Genomic DNA, 23,073 nt, shown 5'->3' with positions numbered 1-23,073 from the left:
TGAAATTTTGGGTATTTGAGTATATTTAATCCTTAAATTCTTAAATATATATATATATATATATATATATATATATATTTAAACACACACACATGCATATATACATACACATAGGTAAAGTAAATGTTAGAGGTATATACATACACATATATAGGTAAAATGTCATCAGTGAGCTGGCAGACGCTACCCCCCCCCCCCACCGTTATTGTATTAATTAATCCAACTTTACCCCCCCTGCCACTACCACTACCCTGGCACTATTGCGATTTTCTCATCTCAACTGCTATGATTTCTTCAATTAAGACGCAATTAGTTTAGCAGATATTTATTTATCACTCGTTTGGAATGTTAATTAAATAGACATTGTCTTCAACACCATTTTTAAGACCAATATTTACACTAATTAACAATTATTTTCTAATTAGGATCTTGTTTTCTTTGTAAATGAAGATTGCTAAAACAGTCTTATTTTCCTCGTGTGCTTGCTGCTACTCTGAGTTGAGGGAAAATAATGCCACTACAGTATTCGTTCCAATTCGTTATATTCTGAGTTCAAGTCCCATCAAGGTCAATGCTGATATTTGCCCTTCTGGTGTTGATAAAATAAAGTTACAGTTATGTACAGGGGTAGATATACCAGGCTTGTGAAGGTGCATGCCTCAGTGGTTAGAGTGTCAGGCTCACAATCATGAGGCAGTAAGTTCAATTCCCGGACTGGTCTGTACATTGTGTTCTTGAGCAAGACACTTTACTTCACGTTGCTCCAGTTCACTCAGCTGTAGAAATGAGTTGCGACATCATTGGTGCCAAGCTGTATTGGCCCCTTTGCCTTTCCCTTGGATAACATTGGTGGCATGGAGAGGGGAGGCTGGCATGCAGGGGTGACTGCTGGTCTTCCATAAAACAAACTTGCCTGGACTTATACTGCAGAGGGGAGCTTTCTAGGTGCAATCTCATGGTCATTCATGACCAAAGGAGGTCTTTGTGAGTTCAATTCCTGGATCAGGCTGTGTTGTGTTCTTGAGCAAGACACTTTACTTCACATTGCTCCAGTTCACTCACCTGTAGAAATGAATTGCGACGTCACTGGTGCCAAGCTGTATCAGCCCCTTCGCCTTTCCCTTGGGTAACATGGGTGTCATGGAGAGGAGAGGTTGGTATGCATGGGCGACCGCTGGTCTTCCATGAACAGCCTTGTCCGGACTTGTGCCTCGGAGACAAACTTTCTAGGTTCAATCCCATGGTCATTTATGACCAAGGGGTGTCTTTTATATGAGTCTAGGACATTTACCCCCTCCCCATGGACAATTATCCCTGAGGACAACAGATGATTTAAAACTTCTTAATATATTGGAGAGAGGCTAATTAACCAGGGAGGGGGTAATTGTCCTAGTGGGTAGTTGTCGGGGGGGAATTGTCCTATGGGGTTGGGGGTGGAATTGTCCTGATACGCTTTTATATATAACTAGGCTCAGCCTGAGCCCCAAATCTCTGACCTGATGCCTATGTTGAAAACAAACTTGATCATGATGTTTGAAACAGTCTTATGCAAGATTTTATTGTACCACCAAGTGCACTTCCATATTCCTGTTTGTGTGTGTGTATGTGCACACGTGTGTGCACATGTGCAGCACTGTCTTTAGGGAGTGTATAATGTATGCTGCATTGTTTTGTTGTTGTGTGTGTGTGTGTGTGTGTGTGTGTGTGTGTGTGTGTGTGTGTGCACGGGGGTGTTACCCTTATATCTCTATCAACTTTCTCATCATTTTTAACATCACCATCATCACCACAAACATCATTATCATCATCACCCCACCACTAGCAAACATCATCATCATCATCATCATCCTTACTTCCATCATCATTGCAATCATCACAATCATCAACGCTATCATGAATATCAGCATCATCAACACTTTACTCTTTTACTTGTTTCAGTCATTTGACTGTGGCCATGCTGGAGCACCACCTTTAGTCGAGCAAATCGAACCCAGGACTTATTCTTTGTAAGCCTAATACTTACTATCAGTCTCTTTTGCCGAACCGCTAAGTGACGGTGACATAAGCACACCAGCATCGGTTGTCAAGTGATGTTGGGGGGGGGGGGACAAACACAGACACACATACATACATGTATATATATATATATATATATATATATATATATATATATACATATATACGACGGGCTTCTTTCAGTTTCCATCTACTAAATCCACTCACAAGGCTTTGGTCAGCCCAAGGCTATAGCAGAAGACCCTTGCCCAAGGTGCCATGCAGTGGGATTGAACCCGGAACCATGTGGTTGGTAAACAAGCTACTTACCACACAGCCACTCCTGCGCCTGGAATCATTATTACCAACATCATTATCATCATCACAATCATCGTCATCACACATCACCACAAACATTATTATCAAGAATACCACCACCACCACCATCATCAATACTATTATCACCATCGTCCTCATAAATATCCCTACCACCACAATCATCAACACAAATATCACCATCGTCACCACCACCCCCACCAGCATCATCATGATCAACAAAATCATTGCCGAGAACATCATCACAATCACCATCATCATCATTATGAATATCACCACCACCACCACTACCACACCATCATCATCATCATCATCATCATCATCATGAATATCAGCAGAATCATTGTTGAGACCATCACCATCATCATCACCACCACAATCATCATCACCATCAGTTAGGGTGTGAAATCATTTCTGATGTTTGACTGTATTTTATACACAGAAAAAACAACAACAAACAAAGAACAAACAACAACAACAACAGGAATGTACATTGAATGTGAAGAAAAATGTAAGAAGAATTTTTGTCAAATTGCAACACATTCCAAGTAAATGGAATCCATTTTGATGAGTGGAACCATTTTCTTCAGATTCTCCTGACTTAAAAAAAAAAAAAAAAAAAAAACGAAAAAATCAAGGTAAAGAGGAATTCGGTTTTACAAGGGAAGTGGGTGGGTGGGTTTGCTGCTGTTGTTGTTGTTGTTTGGTTTGAACCTAACTAATGGTGGTTAGAAAGATTTATTGATTGTTTCTATTTAACGTGTTGTTTGTCTGTGGAAACGGAAAGGAGAAGAAAAGGACAAAAATAAAAAAGCGAAAAAAAAGAGAAAGAAAAGAAAGAGGGGGAAATGGAAAAAAAAAGAAAGAAATGGTAAAACAAAAGAATATTTACAGAACCGTCTCTCTCTCTCATTATATTTCCAAGATAAAGAATATTAGAAATGGTTTAATATAGCAATGGAACTGTTTTTTGGTACCTCAACATTCTGACTTCAATTGGTTTTTGTGATTGAGTCATTGTGTACCAGTAATATTTTGAGGGAAACCACACAAGTCCTATGTAGTTGCCTCATATATAACTGACCCCCGACAAGGTCATTATATGCCAGTAATATCTTGAGGGAGTCCACTCTGAGCCCTGCCCATCTATCTCTGCCTCTATATCCAAGTTGACCTTTGACAAAAACCAATGTACATACCAGTAATATCTTGAGAAAAGATCATACTCACCCCCTCAAATCTCTACCCAACATAAAACAACCAGTGGCAAAAGTCAACTCTAATTTTCCAACATGGAATACTGATATTAACATGAAGTGAAAAGCATGCTGCTATGTGGTCGATTAACATGCTAGAAATAGCAGCCAAATCATTCTCAAGTTATACTCCACCATTTTCATTTTTAAAAGGACATTAGATTAGATAATGTGGTTCTGTGTTCTCTGCATCATCATCATCATCATCATCGTTTAACGTCCGCTTTCCATGCTAGCATGGGTTGGACGATTTGACTGAGGACTGGCAAGCCAGAAGGCTGCACCATGCTCCAATCTGATCTGGCAGAGTTTCTACAGCTGGATGCCCTTCCTAACGCCAAAGGCTGGCTATGGGGCTTGAACTCATGTCTCTTTTGTAAGCATGATAGTTGTTCTACCTTCTACCAGTGGACCAAAGCAAATCTTTGAATTTCTCTTTCTATTTTAGAAGCTATATTCATACAAGTGAGAATTGTATGTTGTTGACGCCATAAGATAGAGAAACTCAAAGAATTACTTAGATCTAATGGTAGAACAGCTGTCATGTCTACAGGAGATGTGGATTCAAATCCTTTGGGCAGCCTTCAACATTTTCTATCCAAAAGGGGTTTTCAATTCAATAGTTACATGCTATTTATAGCTTCATGTGTTTTGAGATCCACTGCTCCCACCCCCCACCAAAATAAAAAAAGAATTATTTCACATTTTCTCAAAAGTTTATGAATTATTATGACGTCAACAATAATGTTTGTATTTTTTTCTTTTATGAGCTACTCACTCCACTTGTGAAACAGCCAGCTGGCCAATGTCCAGCTGACATTTAGAATATTTCCATGCCAATGGGTCGGGAGGGGGGACCACGAAGTACTGCATCAGGAGGTCTGCTTTTTTAAAGAATGAGATTCTGTTAAAAGGTGCCTCAAAGACCAGGCAGTTAAACAAAGCCGTATGTATGGCCACAACCCCCACCACTCTGCTCCCATCTCTAACCATCCCTCACTCTCCCAGATTCTCTTCTATTCAGCTTCTTGTGCCTTGACACCAAATCGACGTCTCATGACTATCAACATTATGTCTCTTTCATCCCACCCCTCCCCAGTTACTAAAACCCCCCACTCATACAATACAAACGAGCCACGTATCTCCTCTACAGCAACAAACCTGTTTCTGTCCTTTCTTTCATACTTTAACCTCTCAAAACAAAGCAGAAAGTTGTCTCCCCTTCTTTTATATTCCTTCTCTGTTGAGGAAGCTCTTTAGTGTTGCCCATTACATGGTGACTTCACCAGTGATGGTGCAATGAAAAAAGGGAAAGCAACCAGTACACTCTATAATGAGGTTGGCATTAGGAAGGACATCCGTCTATAGAAACCATACCAGAGCAGGTACTGGAGCACAAAGCAGTTCTTGGACTCAAGGGAACCTGTTGGACTGTCCAACCCATACCAGCATGGAAGATGGACAATAAATAATGATGATGATGATGGCCATGTGTGTGTGTGTGTGGATGCTTTGCAAGTAGAATTGTTACATGGCAATTGTAAGAAAATCTGTTGTGAGTGTGCATACGTATGTATTTTATACACACATATGTCCAAATTTGACCAAATGCATTTTTTTTTCAATATTTATATATTTGATGTGTCTAATTCATCTGCTTATATGACAGTTTAACGTAACAGCAATGATATATATATATATATATATATTTATATATATGTGTGGTGTGTGTACATGAGCAGTTGTATGATATATTTTAACTAAGCTTTAGTTTTCCTGATAGAATTACAGGAACTCTGACCAGAATATAAAGAATTTCTCTGCTGAATCAGTGGTGAAGATGAAATTAGATTAAGATTTTATTTTGGTTAAATATTTATAGAAACATTAGACTTACAGTTCCTTGACTCTTTGTGTGTGTGTGTGTGTGTGTGTGGTGGGGTGATTTAGTGGTGTGATGGCCTAATGATTTAATGGTCTGATGGTCACTGGAGACATAGAAGATCAGATGAACAGTGATAGTGGAAGTCCAATATCTGGCTTGAGTGATGTCTGGAGTATGTTCTTTCTAAGGGACAAGCCCAAAGCTATTGCTGTCATTGTGGTTACAATTGTCTTCAATAGAAGCACAAAGAATGACATTTGACGGGAAACACTGTCGATTAAATTGACCCTAAATTTGACTGGTACTTCATTTTATCAAACCCTCAAAGGATGAATGGCAGAGTTTTGTCTGGCATGCAAAAGATTCTGCTAGCTTGCCACTTTGATAATAATAACCCTTTCTGATATAGGCACAAGGCCTGGAATGTTGGGGAAGGGGGATAGTTGATTACAGTGACCCCCAGTATTCAGCTGGCACTTTATTGACTGCAAATGAACGAAAGGTATAGTTGATTTAAGTGGTATTTGAACTCGGAAAAATCCAGTAAGCCTTTTGACCACTGCTTGACAATAGTGTTTGTTCACATCCCCATAATTTAGTGATTTGGTAAAAGCGATTGATAGAAGTATCAGGCTTTAAAAAGACAAAAAGCAAAAAAGAAGTCCTGGGGCCAATTTGTTTGACTGAACCCTTCAATGTGGTGCTCCAGCATGGCTTGCAGCCTGATGACTGGGACAAGTAAAAGATAAAATGCACCAAGTGGTTGTCTGAGGCCTGTTCTAGTGGTCTAGTGGTCTTTATACTTATGGTACTTTGTTGGGAGTGACAATCAGTAAAAGAAAAAAATAAATAGAAAGACCGAAAAAAACCCCCCAAAAAAGCGGTAATGTCTGTCTTCAGTTTGGTATTGGCAAGACCTACTCTTTTACTCTTTTACTTGTTTCAGTCATTTGACTGCGGCCATGCTGGAGCACCGCCTTTAGTCGAGCAAATCGACCACAGGACTTATTCTTTGTAAGCCTAGTACTTATTCTATCGGTCTCTTTTTGCCGAACCGCTAGGTTACGGGGACGTAAACACACCAGCATCGGTTGTCAAGCGATGTTGGGGGGGACAAACACAGACACACAAACATATACACACACATACATATATATACGACGGGCTTCTTTCAGTTTCCGTCTACCAAATCCACTCACAAGGCTTTGGTCGGCCCGAGGCTATAGTAGAAGACACTTGCCCAAGGTGCCACGCAGTGGGACTGAACCCGGATGTTATTGATAGGATTGTGGCACTAGTGACATTTACATGCAATACGCCACCATCTCCACCACTAACACCACTGCTACTGCTGCTGCCAAGACAATGATGAGAGAGAGAGAGAGAGAGACTCCCCCCACCCCGATAGACTGTCAAACTAGTAAGACGGGTTACACAAGACAACGCAACTGCCAGGAATAAGCTGGAAACTAAACAAACATCTGAGTTTGTTTAGTTTTTTCTTCATTCATAAGAAATATTACCACTGGACGTCTGCTACGACAGCTGCGAGTCGGCAGCAGATGTTTGCTGGCGTTTGAACATGGCGTTCACTCCCTGGTCCCGATCACCTGTAACGAAAAGACGTTGACACTCCAGCTGTGACCATCCTTTATTGTTTTTTCAGATGTAGGTGTATCTAGGACTACATTAGCAAATACACCACCACCGCTGCCACTGCCGCCACCACCCAGTTGAAGTTTTTTTTAAGATGATAGGTGCATGTGTACTTGTGTGGTAAGAAGCTTGCTTCTCAACAGCATGGTCCTGGGTTCAGTCCCCCAAAGTGTGTCACCTTGGACAAATGTCTTCTAATCTAGCCTCGGGCTGACCAAAGCCTTGCGAGTGGATTTGGTAGATGAAAACTAAAAGAAGCCCGTTATACATGTCTCTGTGTGCGCGCCCCTGACCACTGTTTGACAACTGGTGTTGGTGTGTTTACGTCCCCATAATTTAGAAGTTCAGTAAAAGAGAACAAGTACCGGGTTAAAAAAAAAAGTACTGGAACTGCTGATCCATTTTACGAAAATTCCTTCAAGGTGGTGCCCCAGCATGGTCACAGTTTAATGATAGAAACAAATAAAAGAGAAAAGAAGATTTGAAGATGAGGTGATGTGGAGGAGATTTCGCTGCTATTTCTAGCAGGCTACCTTGTTCCCTTATATCCACACCATATTTGGTAGCATGAAAGACACACAGACATGCAAGAGACATGGGAATATCAGGCACACCCCAATTTCAACAGTACATATTCAGAAAAAAAAAAAAAAAGGTTTTATTCCCATTAACTCGTTAGCATTTAAACTAGCCATATCCGGCCAAAATATTCCACCTATCCTATGCTGAAATTGGCCAGATCCAGCCTCTCACACCTACCCTACAATGTCAGTCCAAAAATAAACAAACACGTCAGTGAAATCCTGAAGTTACGCGATGATATGAAATTTAAAACAAAGTGGTTGTGTGGTAAAAAGTTTGCTTCCCAATAATGTGGTTCTGGGTTCAGTCCCACTGTATGACACCTTGGGCAAGTGTCTTCTACCATAGCCTCAAGCTGACCAAAGCCTTATGAGTGGATTTGGTAGACAGAAACTGAATCCTAAGTCGGTGAGCTGGCAGAATCGGTAGCACGCCGGGCGAAATACTTATCAGTATTTCATCTGCCGCTACGTTCTGAGTTCAAATTTCGCCGAGGTTGACTTTGCCTTTCATCCTTTCGGGGTCGATAAATTAAGTACCAGTTGAAGAACACTGGGGGGGGTCGATGTAATCGACTTAATCCCTTTGTCTGTCCTTGTTTGTCCCCTCTACGTTTAGCCCTTTGTGGGCAATAAAGAAATAAGAAACTGAATGATACTCGTCATGTGTGTGTGTGTGTGTGTATTTGTCTCCCATCACAGTTTGATAGCTGGTGTTGGTTTGATTACGTCCCTGCAAGATAGTGGTTCAGCAAAAGAGACCAATAGAATAAATGTGAGGCTTAAAAATTAGTACTGGGGTGGATTCGTCCGGCTAATATTCTTCAAGGCAGTACCCCAGCATGTCCACACTTTAATGACTGACCAAAGCCCTGTGAGTGGATTTGGTAGACAAAAACTGAGATGCCCGTCATATACATATATATATGTGTGTATGTGCATATAAAGAAAGTCAGGAGGTATGAGACGAATATATTTATTTCACCAGTTGATATGCAAAAATAATTTATTATAGAGTATCATAAACAGCCATCATCCTATGGATATCAACTGGTGAAATAAATATATTCGTCTCATACCTCCTGACTTTCTTTATACACACACACACACACACACACACGCACACAGACAGAGTAAATGATCCAGTGATGTCAAGTTACCAAACTTGCTTTTTCTACTTCAAATTATTCACGTTTATAAAATATTGGTTTGATAAATAAATGATATTCTTACCCCAAACTCTGTCAATATCCAAGTTTTTTCTTCTGAGATTTATTAATTTCCCTCAACAAAGGCTGGAAAGATAAAAGAAAGAAAATTAAGAATAAAATATTTTACTTTCAAAGTGTTTGTTTTCAGTGCAAAAAAAAAAAAAAAAATGCTTAAACCAGGCTGTGGATCACAAAAAACCCATCTAACACTGTTTCTGTGACAGTTGCAGGAATGAAGGTCATGGCTGGAACACTTTTGATAATGTCTGCTGAAAAAAAAAAACTTGGGAGGGTTGTTATGCCAATAATACATGCATTGGTCCTATTTCACTTTGTTTTCTTTTGTCAACTGGTTAGCTGTTTAACCTAATAACTAATTGATTGATTGATTAAACATCTGGTCAATCAATCATCTGACCTCGTCTATGACAAGTTTCTGTTATTCCAGGGCTGATACTGAACCAATGCATGTGTTTATTGTTTATTATTGATGCAATGGCCCTTCCAAGATAAACAAAGTATGCTTGAACAACAGGCACAGGTGTGGCTATGAGGTACAGGTATAGCTCTGCATGAAAAAATTTGTTTTCCAACCACACGGTCTTGAGTTCAGTCCCATCGTGTGGCACCTTGGAGGCTAGTATCTTCTACTCTAGCCCCAGGCTGATCAAAATGTTGCGAGTAGATTTATGAGACAGAAACTGAAAGAAGCCCATCATGTGTATGTGTGTGTGTGTGTGTGTTAGTGTCTCCTTGCCTTAACTTCATATGATAGTTGCAAATAAATGTCACTGCCAAGCAAGCAGTGTCCCTCCATGAAACATGTCTGGCTATGAAGAAATATTACTTTCCTTGGGAAACAGGCAAGGGTTGGTGACAGGAAGGGCATCCAATTGTGATAAAAAAAAAAATCCATCTCAGAAGATTCTGTTTGATCCATCCATGGAAACATGGAGAAACAGGAATTAAAAAAAAACAAAATGACGATGATGACACAAGTTCACATCAAGAATCTTGCGAATGAAATGCAAAAACGATACAAGAACAATAAAAAAAAAAAAAGGAAAAAAAGACTGGTAGAGAACGTGAGATAGAAAACAACATAAACGCCCGTAATATCTCAGCGATTGTAGTAATCAAGTAATCTATTTTGGTAAAGAATTTAAAGCTTTTGCTGGTTGAGATTTTTTCTCTTTTTTTTATGTTGCAAAGATTTTTCCAGAATTCTTTGCATTCCAAAATATTTTTTCTTACATTCTTAAACACAACCCCAAACAATTTTTCAACTACATTATTGAATCAAATCCAAAAAACCATTAGCCTGCCTCACTTCCCCTGCCGTCTGTCGGTGCCAGCACCTTACATTACAAAATTTCAATTCTGAGAATGTGTCACACATAATCAAACCTAAAAAAAAGTGGATATTAGTTCCCTACTTCTTCAAATCTAAAGAATTACAATGCAAGAATTTAACCAAAAGTCTGTAGATGCCAGTTACATGGCAAGTCAAAAACAAATTAGAATAACTAATTAGTTGTTGTAAGGGATTATAAAACTATCCATCAATAAAAAACTCCCATATTTTTAAAACCTACTTTTTGACAAAAAAGGGTTCCTTATACATGTTAAAATATGGTAAATAAATATATATAAAAAAAACAACAACCTAATAGCTTTATAATTTGAAAAAAAAAAAACCCAAATCAATCATTGGAAAATAAAAGATCAATGACCTGGCAATGGAGTCACACCAATTTGATGATTGATTGGAGTTTTTAAGCTTTATTAAGAAGCTATTAGTAACGATGTGTCAGTTTATAGATTGACAATACTAATATATTTTATTGTACAATCATCTTCATTAATATCTGTTTTCCATGCTGGTATGGGTTGGATGGTTTGACAGGAGCTGGTTAGGTAGAAGACTGCCGTTATGGACATGCTGTGTTAAAAACACAATGAACATCAAAGAGACATGAAAATTCTTCCCAGCATTGACCAACGAGAGTACCAGATGTATTTCAGTCTTTTGTGCCTTTTCAATGGTGCATACTTGCAGCCAGTCACATGCTCAGATAAGAATTCCTCATCTCTGATATTGGAAAAAGCAAATAAAAAAAAACATTCACTGATGTTGCAAATAGCCACTAAGTTGAATAAAAATCTGGTATATGCAATTGACGGAATATTTAAATAAAATAGCTATCTATGTATCATACTTAATGTAAATACATCTTTGATAGGACAGTTCCTGCAGTATTTCTCTTATGGACTTTGCTGTGTTATAAACAATAAATATCAAATAGAGATGAAAATTTGTTTCAGCAGTGACCAGTGAGAGTACCAAATGCATTTTGAGCTTTTGGCATTTTCAAAAAGCTCAGTTACATGCTCAGACAAGAATTCATTCTCTCTGACATAGAAAAACGTCAAAGTTTGTGTATGTACACTGTGATTCAGAGATGGTTATTTTAATTAAATACTACCCCAGGTAGGGAATACTAGACTAATATATACACATTTTACTGCACAATATTAATATCACAATAGGAAGATGTACCTTACATAGAGTACCACAACAGAAAGAGTACTTTCCATAGAGGTACCATAACAGAAGGTGTACCTTACATAGGGTACCATAACAGGTGTATCTTACATAGAGATCCTACAGTAGAATTGTACATTAAATAAAAGTACCACAACAGAGGTATACCTTACATAGAGTTACCACAAAATATGTACCTTTGCATTGCAGTTTTGCAACTTGACACTGAAGTACCAGAACAGAGGTGAATGTTAAGCAGAAACAAACAGAATTTGTCATAAAATATCATGTTCCCACCCCAAACCAGTCCAATGCGGACATTTCCACTGAAACAGGAAAACAGATAACCACTACAAACCAATATAGAATGTACACACACACACACACACACACACACACACAACAGATGCACACATATACACACAACAGATGCACGCATACATACACACACAGAGACACACAGCTGCCATTTCATTACCAATGTTGACATGTGACGGTGGTATTATCATCAACTGATGATTACATTGTCAAAGAGTGGATGGGATGTTGGTGAAAGAGGAAACGATGCGAATGAAATGTCAGAAACACATCAAACCGAAAACGGAATCCATTTCCACAGAGATGGACGGACGTGACAGCACTGCGAGACCACTTCAAAACAACACAGAGCGAAAATATAGCTTTTTATGTCAAAGAGAATCTTGGCTAAGGCACCGAATGAGAGACAATCTTCACCAGCAGAGCAGCAGCTTGAAGATTTTAATAAATTATTTTACTTGGAAATTCACCTAAATTAACAGAAACACGAGTCTGAAAGTAATTAAAGTTAGATTCTTTAAGTATTAATTGAATATAGAATGATATGTAGGACAGTCCAACAGAGATATGTTGGAAACACCTGTGTACTACTGAGACATAAATTATCCAGGTAAGATAGTGTCTGTGGGATAAATGGACATAATAGAGTTAAATGTTATTTATTTGAGTTCTGAAACTTTAATTATGGTTTCCAAGTTTAGCACAAAGACACGAAGTTATAGGAGATGTCTTCGATGAAGCCATGAAGTTATAGGAGACGTCTTCGATGAAGCCATGAAGTTATAGGAGACGTCTTCAATGAAGACGAAGTTATAGGAGATGTCGTCAATCAAATCATGAAGTTATAGGAGACGTCTTCAATGAAATAAATGAAGTTATAGCAGAGGTTCATGGTAAAGATACAAAGTTAGAGAAAAAGTTCACAGCTGATATATTGGACATTTCCCCTCCCTGGTATCATCATTGTTTAAATGTCCACTTTTCCATGTCTGCATGGATTGGATGGAGTTTATTTTGGCAAATTTTCTATGGCTAGATGCCCTTCTTGTTGCCAACCTTCATCTGTTTTCAAGAAAGATATTTCGCTGTGGCCAGACACATTTTTGCAGAGTAATGGCATTCATTTACAATAATCATGCAAAGCTAAGACAAAGAGACACAAACACATACACTCACTCACACACATACACATACATACATGCATGCATGTGACAGGCTTCTTTCAGTTTCCATCTACCAAATTTACTCACAAGGCTTTGATTGGCCCAGAACTATAATAGAAAATATTTTGCCCAAGGTGCCACACAGTGGGACTGAACCTGAAACCAATGTGGTTGAAAGCAACACAGCCACATCTGTAAGCAGCTGGAAATGATTTTAATGAACCAAAAAAAAAAAAAGGTACTGTCACTAATTGGTAAATTTTAAACTCACACTGTAGAGGAACAAGATTTTGGGCAACATTTAATCCGTGCCTAACCATGAAGAAGGAGGGAAACCTTGGATCACATCCTCAGCATTTATCCACCCTGGGTGAAGTATGCTGCTACCGGTGGAATAATCTGGTCCTGAAGGGCCCATAGTACACTCAACCTGCAGCGGAATTAGCCATTACAGGTGCCTCTACCAAACAAAGATGATTTGCTTTCGTCAAGGTTGTCTTCAAAATGGTACCAAGTGCCTATCTACTTCTCCTGGTCTTTGAATAACAGCAAAAGCCTAGGAGTGGCAAGTGATGCAAGGAAATGGATGAAGTTCCTGGAAACTGTCACTTCAACATCACTAAAGCCAGACATGGTGCTCTCACCTCAGAAGCATTCAAGCAGGTGTAGTTCTGTTGGAAGTCTCCATTCCCTGGGAGGACCATACGGAAGAGGCAAACCTCAGGATAGTTCCTAACTGAGATGAACCTATTAGCTAAGACTCTCCAACCATACCCCTCCCATCTATTGAACAGATATATGTATCATGATAAAATGTGAGTTAAGTCAGGGGTTTTCAAACTGTGGTCCGCGGACCACAGGGGGTCTGCAAGGACAAGACAAGGGGTCCGTGGGCAGCAAATACTTTTTATGGGCAATTTGATTTTATATATGTTTTTTAATTGAAATATTTTAATTGACAATAAACCTATTTGTTAAATACTGTTAAATAAATAAATGTAAACATATGTTATTTCAAGCAAACATTTATGTTTAAATTTCATAAGCGTTTATAAGGGGGTCCTTAAGGTAAAGCCTGAAATATAAAGGGGTCCGCAAGTCAAAAAGTTTGAAAACCTCTGAGTTAAGTGATGTTCAGCTGCTGTTTCTAACAAAGTGAGTGGCCACACAGAGGCTTTCTCACTGTTTAGTGGAATGGGGGGGGGGGGGTATTGGATGGTACGTGGTAGGTGCAATCATAGCAGAGCAGTTACCATCTAAGAAGGGGATACGGAAGACTGGATGCCTCACCGCTCTCATTATTGTTTGACAATAGATGAGTTGCTAGGAAACAGATAAGTTACCAGGCAACAGTTATGTTGCCTGGCAGTGAATAACAGTGAAAAAAAAAAAAAAAAAAAAAATTTCAACCAACAAAATATGAAAATAGAATTCTCTTACCAAAAACCCTTCTACAAACCTGTAATATCTACCCCACTCCACCCCCAATACCTCTCATTCCTAGCATTTACCATCTCTCACTTCTCCCCTTGCACTATCCACTCCTACTACCTTGCAGTACCACATTGCTTTCTCTCTCTCACATCTTTCAGTATTTTACCCTCTCATACTTTTGCCTCTCTTTCACTCTCTCCCTCTCTGACACCTTCCAGTCTTTCACACACACACACACACATTCCCTCTCTCTCTCATATCTATCAGCCTTTCTTTCATGCCCTCGATTTCTCTCTCACATTTTGCAGTCTTTCTTTCACTCACACTCTCATAACTTTCAGTCTGTTTCTCTCTTTCTTTCACTCACTCACTCACACACACACACACACACACACACTCCCTCTCTCCCTCTATCTTTCAGTCTTCCTTTCACACACACATATACTCTCTCTCCTTCTCTCTCTCAGCTTTCAGTCTCTCTCTCTCCCTCTATCTTTCAGTCTACCTTCCACACACATACACTTTCTTTCTCCCTCTCAGCTTTCAGTCTCTCTCTCTTTCCATTTCTCATTCTACCTTTCACACACACAGTCTTTCTTTCTCTCTCTCTCTCTCTCTCTCTCACCCCCCTTTTCTCTCAAATACCTTTCTGTCTCTCTCTCCCACTCGCTCTTTCTTTCCAGTAACCTTAACAGAAAACAATCAATAAGTCTTTATCCCCCACCCCCACCTCACACTTTCCCTGATTCTCCTCAAAGATACCTCAACCAAACACCACACACACACACACACACACACACAAACAGTTGGTACCAACCCAAGATATGACTAAGTCACAAAAAAAAACTGACTGCTGCAACACACACACACACACACACACACACACACACACTTGCATTCTCTGCTGAAAAAATTAAGGAACTGCGTGGTTATATATAGTAACTATATCCAGGTGGATGTAGATTGCGTGTGTGTGTGTGTGTGTGTGTGTGTGGATCAATTTACAGAAATATGTCAGCATTAAGTTTTCAATGAAATACCATTTAAGATTTATGAGTGTGTGTGTGGAGGAGGGGGGGTAAATATAATTTGTGGGGGGTGGGTGCTGAATCAGTAATAGTTTGTGTATGCGTGTATGTGTGTGTGTGTGTGTGTGTGTATGTGTGTGTGTGTGTGTGTGTGTGTGTGTGTGTGTGTTTGCAAGTTTTGCTTTTTCGTTCATTGATTATGCACAAAGGGACAAACAAACAAACAAAAAAAAAATACAACAAATAGATAAATATAATTAAAATATTAAATAAGGCAAACAGTTAAATTAGATAAAGGCTTAATATTAATTAGGTCAAATTGTAAATATATTAAATAGGACCTATATCGAAAAAGAGAATTACTGTTTTACTTGTTTCAGTCATTTGACTGCGGCCATGCTGGAGCACCGCCTTTAGTTGAGCAAATCTACCACAGGACTTATTCTTTGTAAGCCTAGTACTTACTTATTCTATTGGTCTCTTTTGCCGAACTGCTAAGTTACGGGGACATAAATACACCAGCATCAGTTGTCAAGCAATGTTTGGGGGACAAACATATACACATACATACATACATATATATATATATATATACACATATATACGATGGGCTTCTTTCAGTTTCCGTCTACCAAATCCACTCACAAGGCTTTGGTCAGCCCGAGGCTATAGTAGAAGACACTTGTCCAAGGTGCCACGCAGTTGGACTGAACCCGGAACCATGTGGTTGGTAAGCAAGCTACTTACCACACAGCCACTCCTGATCAAAAAAATTTTAGAATAAATGGCAGTTTCAAATTTTGGCACAAGGACAGCAATTTAGAGGGGAGGGGCAAATTGATTCCATCAACTCCAGTGCTCAACTGGTGCCGTATATGCTTGTGGATAGGTCAAACCCTTAGTTTCGGGTTGTCAAGACAGGTATTTGCGGTTGACTCACAAATAGGTCACACTATAATCTGGGGAGTTCCACAACCCCCTTTTTCACATAAATATAACTAACATTTGTTAAATATTATCAAGCATTCATCTTTATTTCTAAACTTTGCTTACGATTATTAAGACATTTTCGCAGGAATAACTTTACCAAAGCAGTCCAATTAATAAATCCACTCTTTTATTTGTTTCAGTCATTTGACTGAGGCCATGCTGGAGCATCGCCTTTAGTCGAACAAATCGACCCCAGGACTTATTCTTTGCAAGCCTAGTACTTATTCTATCGGTCCCTCTTTTGCCAGACCGCTAAGTTACAGGGACTAAACACACCTCCATGTGGATGATACCCCACTTGTTACTCTGAAACCTTCGGCATCCACCTTGGGCCAAATGGGGATTCTGTCAAGTGGTAGAATGAAGTGGTAGATAAAGTACAGCTTAGTCAGTGTGATTTTATGGATTGGGTATTCTGCATGTACTTTGTACTTCCAAATGTATAGAGGCAGTTATATGGAGAGAAAGAGAAGGGAACAGAGAGAGACAGAGAGATACAGAGGGACAGAAAGAGAGAGAGAGACACACAGACAGAAGGACAGAGAGAGACACAGTCAGACAGATACAAACAGTTGGATGGACAGAGACAGTCGGATGGACAGAGACAGTCGGATGGACAGAGACAGTCGGATGGACAGAGACAGTCGGATGGACAGAGACAGTCGGACGGACAGAGACAGTCGGACGGACAGAGACAGAAAGCTGGAGAGACAGAGGCAGAAACAGTCAAATAAACAGAGACAGTCGGACGGACAAAGACAGTCGGACAAACAGAGACAGTTGGACGGACAAAGACAGTCGGACAAACAGAGACAGTCGGACGGACAGAGATAGTCGGATGGACAGAGACTGTTGGACAGACAGACAATCACACAGACAGAAAGTCGGACAGATAGAGTCAGTTGGACAGAGACAGAAACAGCCAAACAGACAGAGACAGTCGGACAAACAGAGACAATCAGAGACAATTGGACACAGACAGAGAGAGACGGAGGCAAATGACTAGAGATAACTGGACAGAAGCAGTCAGACAGACAGGAACAATTGGACAGAGACAGCCAGACAGACAAACAGAAAAACAGAGAGAGAGAGAAAGAGAGTGAGTGTGTGAATGTTAAGACAGTGACTCTCTGAGGAAGGTAGACAGAAACAACATTGGAAGGGGTAGTGTAGGGGGAAGGGGAGAGAGTGCGTGGGTGGGTGTGGTGTGTAAGATGGAGTATAGCTCGAGAGGAGGATAGGAGGATGTGATATTGTAGGAAGAGGAGGAGGAGCCTGGAGCACAAATAGGGCGGGGGGGGAGCGATAACTACATGACGATATTGAAAGAAGTAGAGGGGAGGGAGACAGAGAGAGAGAGAGAGAGAGATAGAGAGAGAGAGAGCGGAGAGAGATGAAAGAGGGAGAAAGAGGTGAAGCGAGAGGAGAGGGAGAAAAGGTCTATAGACATTCGCAGACCCAGCAGGAAATAATTAAAAAGGAAAAAAAAAAGAAACAAACGAAGAAAACAAACAAACAAACAAACAAAACAACACAATTTCGATATAAAAAATTTAAATGAAGACGGATCTTCAGTCTTCAGAACTGATCAATGATGTTCAAATTTAATATTTAATGTAAATCTCTCCACAAAACCTGATGAAGTACACATTACAGGAAATTTGCATAATCATCTCTTTGTATTCTTTGGGTTTGTTTTCTTTTCTTTAATTATTCTAGTTTTATCTAATCAAACAGCAGAGTCCCCAATTGAAATAATAATAATAATCATAATAATAATAATAATCATAATAATAATAATGGGAATGACAGCGAAACAGGCTGATTACTACCTAGCTCAGATACCAGGAAACCCCAAAATGGCTGAAGTTCAAAAGATAGTGCTCATGAGAACTGCCCATATCCTACGTAAAATACTGTCTATGTGATCTCAAATTTTAAAACATTCTCTAGAACAACACTGTACAAATTCAAATATATGGTACCCTAGGCATAACACCTACATGACCTTCTAACTTGTTGTTTCTTGAGGTCTCTGGGTGAGACTTGGATCCAACTTGTACAAATGCAAAGCAAAAGTCAAACATAAAATAATAATAATAATGATAATAATAATAATAGTTGCCAGTACCGCCGGACTGACTCCTGTGCAGGTGGCACGTAAAATACACCATTTCGAGCGTGGCCGTTGCCAGTACCGCCCGACTGGCCTTCGTGCCGTTGGCACGTAAAAGCACTCACTACACTATCAGAGTGGTTGGCGTTAGGAAGGGCATCCAGCTGTTGAAACTCTGCCAAATCAGATTGGAGCCTGGTGCAGCCATCTGGTTCACCAGTCCTCAGTCAAACCATCCAACCCATGCTAGCATGGAAAGCGGACGTTAAACGATGATGATAATAATAATAATAATAATAATAACAACAATAATATTAATCCTTTCTCCTAAAGGTACAAGGCCTGAAATTTTGATCCCAGTATGCAACTGGTACATAATTCATTGACCCCGAAAGGAGGATAGGCAAAGTCGACCTCAGTGGAATTTGAACTCGGAACGTAAAGATGGACGAAATGCCGCTAAGTATTTTTCCTGGTATTCTAACAATCCTGCTATCTTGCTGCCTTAGATAATCCTTTCTATTATAGGCACAAAGCCTGAAATTTTGGGGGAGGAGGCATAGTTGATTACATTGACCCCAGTAGCAAACTGGTACTTTATTTTATTGACCCCAAAAGAATGAGAAGACAAAGTCAAACTCTGGAATTTGAACTTGGAATGTAAAGTCAGACCAAATGCTTAACAGCATTTTGTCTGGCATGCTAATAAATCTGTCAGCTCGCTATAATAACGATCCTTTCTACTATAGGCACAAGGCCTGAAATTTTGGGGAGGGGAGTAGTCGATTGCACCGACCCCAGTGTTTCACTGGTACTTATTTTATCAACCCCAAAAGGATGAAAAGCAAAGTCGACCTCAGTGGAATTTGAACTCAGAACGCAACAACAGGTGCAATACTGCAAAGCATTTCGCCCAGCATGCTAACGATTCTGCCAGCTCGCTGTCATAATAATAATAATAATAATAATAATAATATCAGTTTGGAAGCAGTGAACCAGTCACCAATATTCCATGCCCTCCGTATAATGGTTTGAGTGGGGACCAGCACTCATCAGTGACCCTTGAGTAACAGTCATTTTATACTGGCCACTGCTCATATCACTACTGACACCATTCTGCCACAAATTGCTGCCACACATAAATGAAAAAGCAGATGGCGAAAAGAGTACTCAAATACCAAAAGGTAGAGTCAAATATTTCATTGAAGCTAGCGTTTGATGGAAACATCCGTCAGATAGTTATGAAAATTCAGAATAATACAATAAATTTGATAAATAATAGATAAGTTATAGATTATTGTATTGAATACTAACGAATGTCTGGTGAGCAGTTATATGAAATTGAGTAACTGTTTGTGAATTTTTTTCAGTTTCAATAAGATTTTATATATATATATATATATATATATATTATAGATTAATCAATGAAATTTCAACCACAGTGGAACATGACTGTCATCGCATAAACCTGATGACTGCATAAACACATGAAAGTACTAGTTTATTTGAATATTGCAAAATTGTAAATAATAAAACATGAAAATCAGATTAAGTTGGAATTTCATTGATTGATATATTCTTCTATACACAAAATTACAATTTGGGCACACACACACACACATACATATATATGCACACACACACACACACATGCATATATATGCACACACACACACACACATGCATATATATGCACACACACACACACACACATGCATATATATGCACACACACACACACACATGCATATATATGCACACACACACACACACATGCATATATATATATATATATATATATATATATATATACATATATATAGTGAGAGAGAGAGAGAGAGAGAGAGAGAGAGAGAGAGAGAATTCACAAAAAAAAATAAACAAAAGACAAAGACAGGTGGTGTAGACAAAGAGGGAAAATATACCCTTCTCCTTTTCCCTATTTTTCTCTGATGACAGAATATCCCTTGCTCTGGGATATCCCAGAAACAACTGTAAGACTTTGAATTTTTTTTTCCTCCAATAATAATAATGTATATGACTTGAGATGTTTGCTTTGCCTTAACGCTCGTTATACACTTTAACAATTATATATCCGCTACATCTGCAATCGGAAATCTGTAATGGCCCCATAACTATCATCTCGGCTATAACCTTGGAGCCCTAGTAATCTGTTACAGCACTTACCTAGTCTACCCAACCATTTAGATCATCTGTGAACTAAACTCCCATACTTGTGTATGATTACTTATATATATATATACAAGTGCACATGAGCACAAGTCCAACTAGAAGCCATGTTTGTACATCACTACACAAAGAACTTGCTGCTATTTTTAATCCACTCAGCCATCACCGAATGCCGACATTTCCACTTCTTAATGGCCATAATAGATTTCTGGGTTCTGGCCAACAATATTTCAACTTTTCAGCAACAGCTAGGAACAACAACCGCCTCGTAGATATGAGCACCACCAACAACAGTTCTGACAACACCTATAAAACCAAACAGTTTTCAATTTACCAAATAATGTTATCAGAAGTTCCAGATATTGGACAATTGACCTGGTTTGGATAATTAGAGGTGAGCGTTAGCTTGCCACTAGAGGTATGTGATAGCTTCATATGGGCATTAGACCACCAGCATACAATTAGCCTTGTGCTAGGAGCAATATGCTAAAGCCTGCCTCCATCAGCACAGCACTAAAACCTGCCTCCATGGGCAATATGTTAAGTCCACTTCTGGAGGCACTATGATAAGTCTGCCACTGGGGTCAATGAGTTGAGCCTGCCTCCAGGGGTGACGTATTAACCCATTACCTCCCAGAATTCTATTAACTGGAATTTTTTATGAAACTTTGATTTCTAGCATAAAACAGCCTTAGAAACACGCTGGAATGATCAAAATAACATTTCAAAATAACATTTTAAATTGAAATAAGCGAGATATTGGATGAAAAATTAGCAAACCTCATTTGAATATCAGAGAAATATACCTAGTAGATATAGCAAAAGGGTTAGATATGTGTAAATATTGACAGATAATTACGAAATTTGTAATTATTAAGTGCTGTCATATATGAGATCACTGGTAGGTAATGGGTTAAGCCAGACTATGGAAGTAAAATATTAGCCTGTCATTAGAAGCAATGTTTTGGCTCCGGGTGTAATGGATTAAATCAGCCTCCTTGAGCTGTACATTAACCCACCATCAGAGACATGTGTTAGCCCACTATTATTAAATGCTAACCCAGTTGGATTCATCTTAGGTTTTATTTTTTCTAAACCTACCAGTAATAGCTATCTAAATATATCAGTAAATTAACAATATTTCTGAACAATGTAACAGTGAAATGACTAAAAATGGACTATCCTAGAATGTCTGTGAACAAATGTAACAATCAAAAGGCTACAAGTGGAATCTCCCAGTTAGTTACAGTTTGCATCGGTCAAGATTGACCATGCATCTGTCCATGTGCAGACTGGGGAATAATATTTGTCAAAGTCTCCACTCCAAGAGTTTCCCCAATCTAAAATCCTGGTTTGGTACTTTCGTTTTTTTTTCTATCATTCCTAAAAGGCTGAAAGGTAAGACTGATGTTGGCAGAATTTGAACTCAGAGCACAGAAAATAAGAGCAAATCTTGCAAGGCCGTTTATCAAACTCTGCAATGGACTCTACCAAGTCATTTCCTTGGATTTTCCCAAGATGTCTGTAACAATGTGAAGGTGGGACAACTAGAAGTAGACTCTTCCAAGGTGTAAGAATGTGAGAGCGAAACTACTAGAAATGGACTCTCTCAAAATGACTGTAACAATGCAGAGGTGATACAACTAGAAGTGGACTCTAAGATGTAAGAATATAACAGCAAAACCACTAGAAATGGACTTTCCCAAAATGTCTGTAACAATGTGAAGGTGATATAACTAGAAATGGTCTCACCCAAGATGCCTGTAAGACTGTGACAGTGAAACCATTAGAAATAGACTCTCCCAGAATGTTTAACAAAGTAATGGCAATACAACTAGAAGTGGACTTCCCAAGATGTCTGTAAGAATCTGACAGTGAAACCACTAGAAATGGACTCTCCCAAAATGTCTAATAATATGAATACAACTAGAAGTGGACTCTTCCAAGATATAATATGGAACTATTGATTCAGCTAAAAGTAAATTCTCCCTTTGCTGTACTTTCACTTTCATATTCAGGGTGGCCCACTACCCTGAATATATAGCTAATATATTTGTTAAAAGGCATGAAGACCACCAAATTTCATTCGGACCTCTTTTAGAATGACAGGGCCCCTCTGTTTCAAAATATCCCAGTTATCAAACATCAAAGATATTGCAAAACAATTCTAGTGAATCACAGGACACGACTGGGCAAGGTCACTGTGGCTGCTTCTAACCCTGGATTTCCTTTCCATTAATCATACCATTCCAATGCTACTTAGAAACCAAATACCAATTTGTGTAAATTCCATCACAAGTAATGGAAACTATTGATAGGTTAATGGTTGGTGTCAGTAATTGAAAATTTTAAATAGGAACATTTAAGTAG

The 23,073-nt window shown here is 39.0% G+C and overlaps 1 protein-coding gene across 6 annotated transcripts in view; it reads right to left on the bottom strand.

Annotated features, from left to right (window-relative positions):
- Positions 1 to 23,073, bottom strand: part of LOC106883172 (uncharacterized) — a 145,143-nt gene that overhangs the window by 69,446 nt on the left and 52,624 nt on the right. For all 6 annotated transcript variants that reach the window (XM_089339760.1, XM_089339764.1, XM_089339759.1 and 3 more), the window contains exon 2: positions 8,943 to 9,004. The gene's annotated coding sequence lies outside the window, so the exon portion shown is untranslated. The remainder of the gene's footprint in view (positions 1 to 8,942; positions 9,005 to 23,073) is intronic.

This window comes from Octopus bimaculoides, chromosome 22 (genome assembly GCF_046866305.1).
Source record: "Octopus bimaculoides isolate indiv1 chromosome 22, ASM4686630v1, whole genome shotgun sequence".
Classification (NCBI taxonomy): domain Eukaryota; kingdom Metazoa; phylum Mollusca; class Cephalopoda; order Octopoda; family Octopodidae; genus Octopus; species Octopus bimaculoides.
This window is presented reverse-complemented; position numbering and strand designations above follow the sequence as displayed.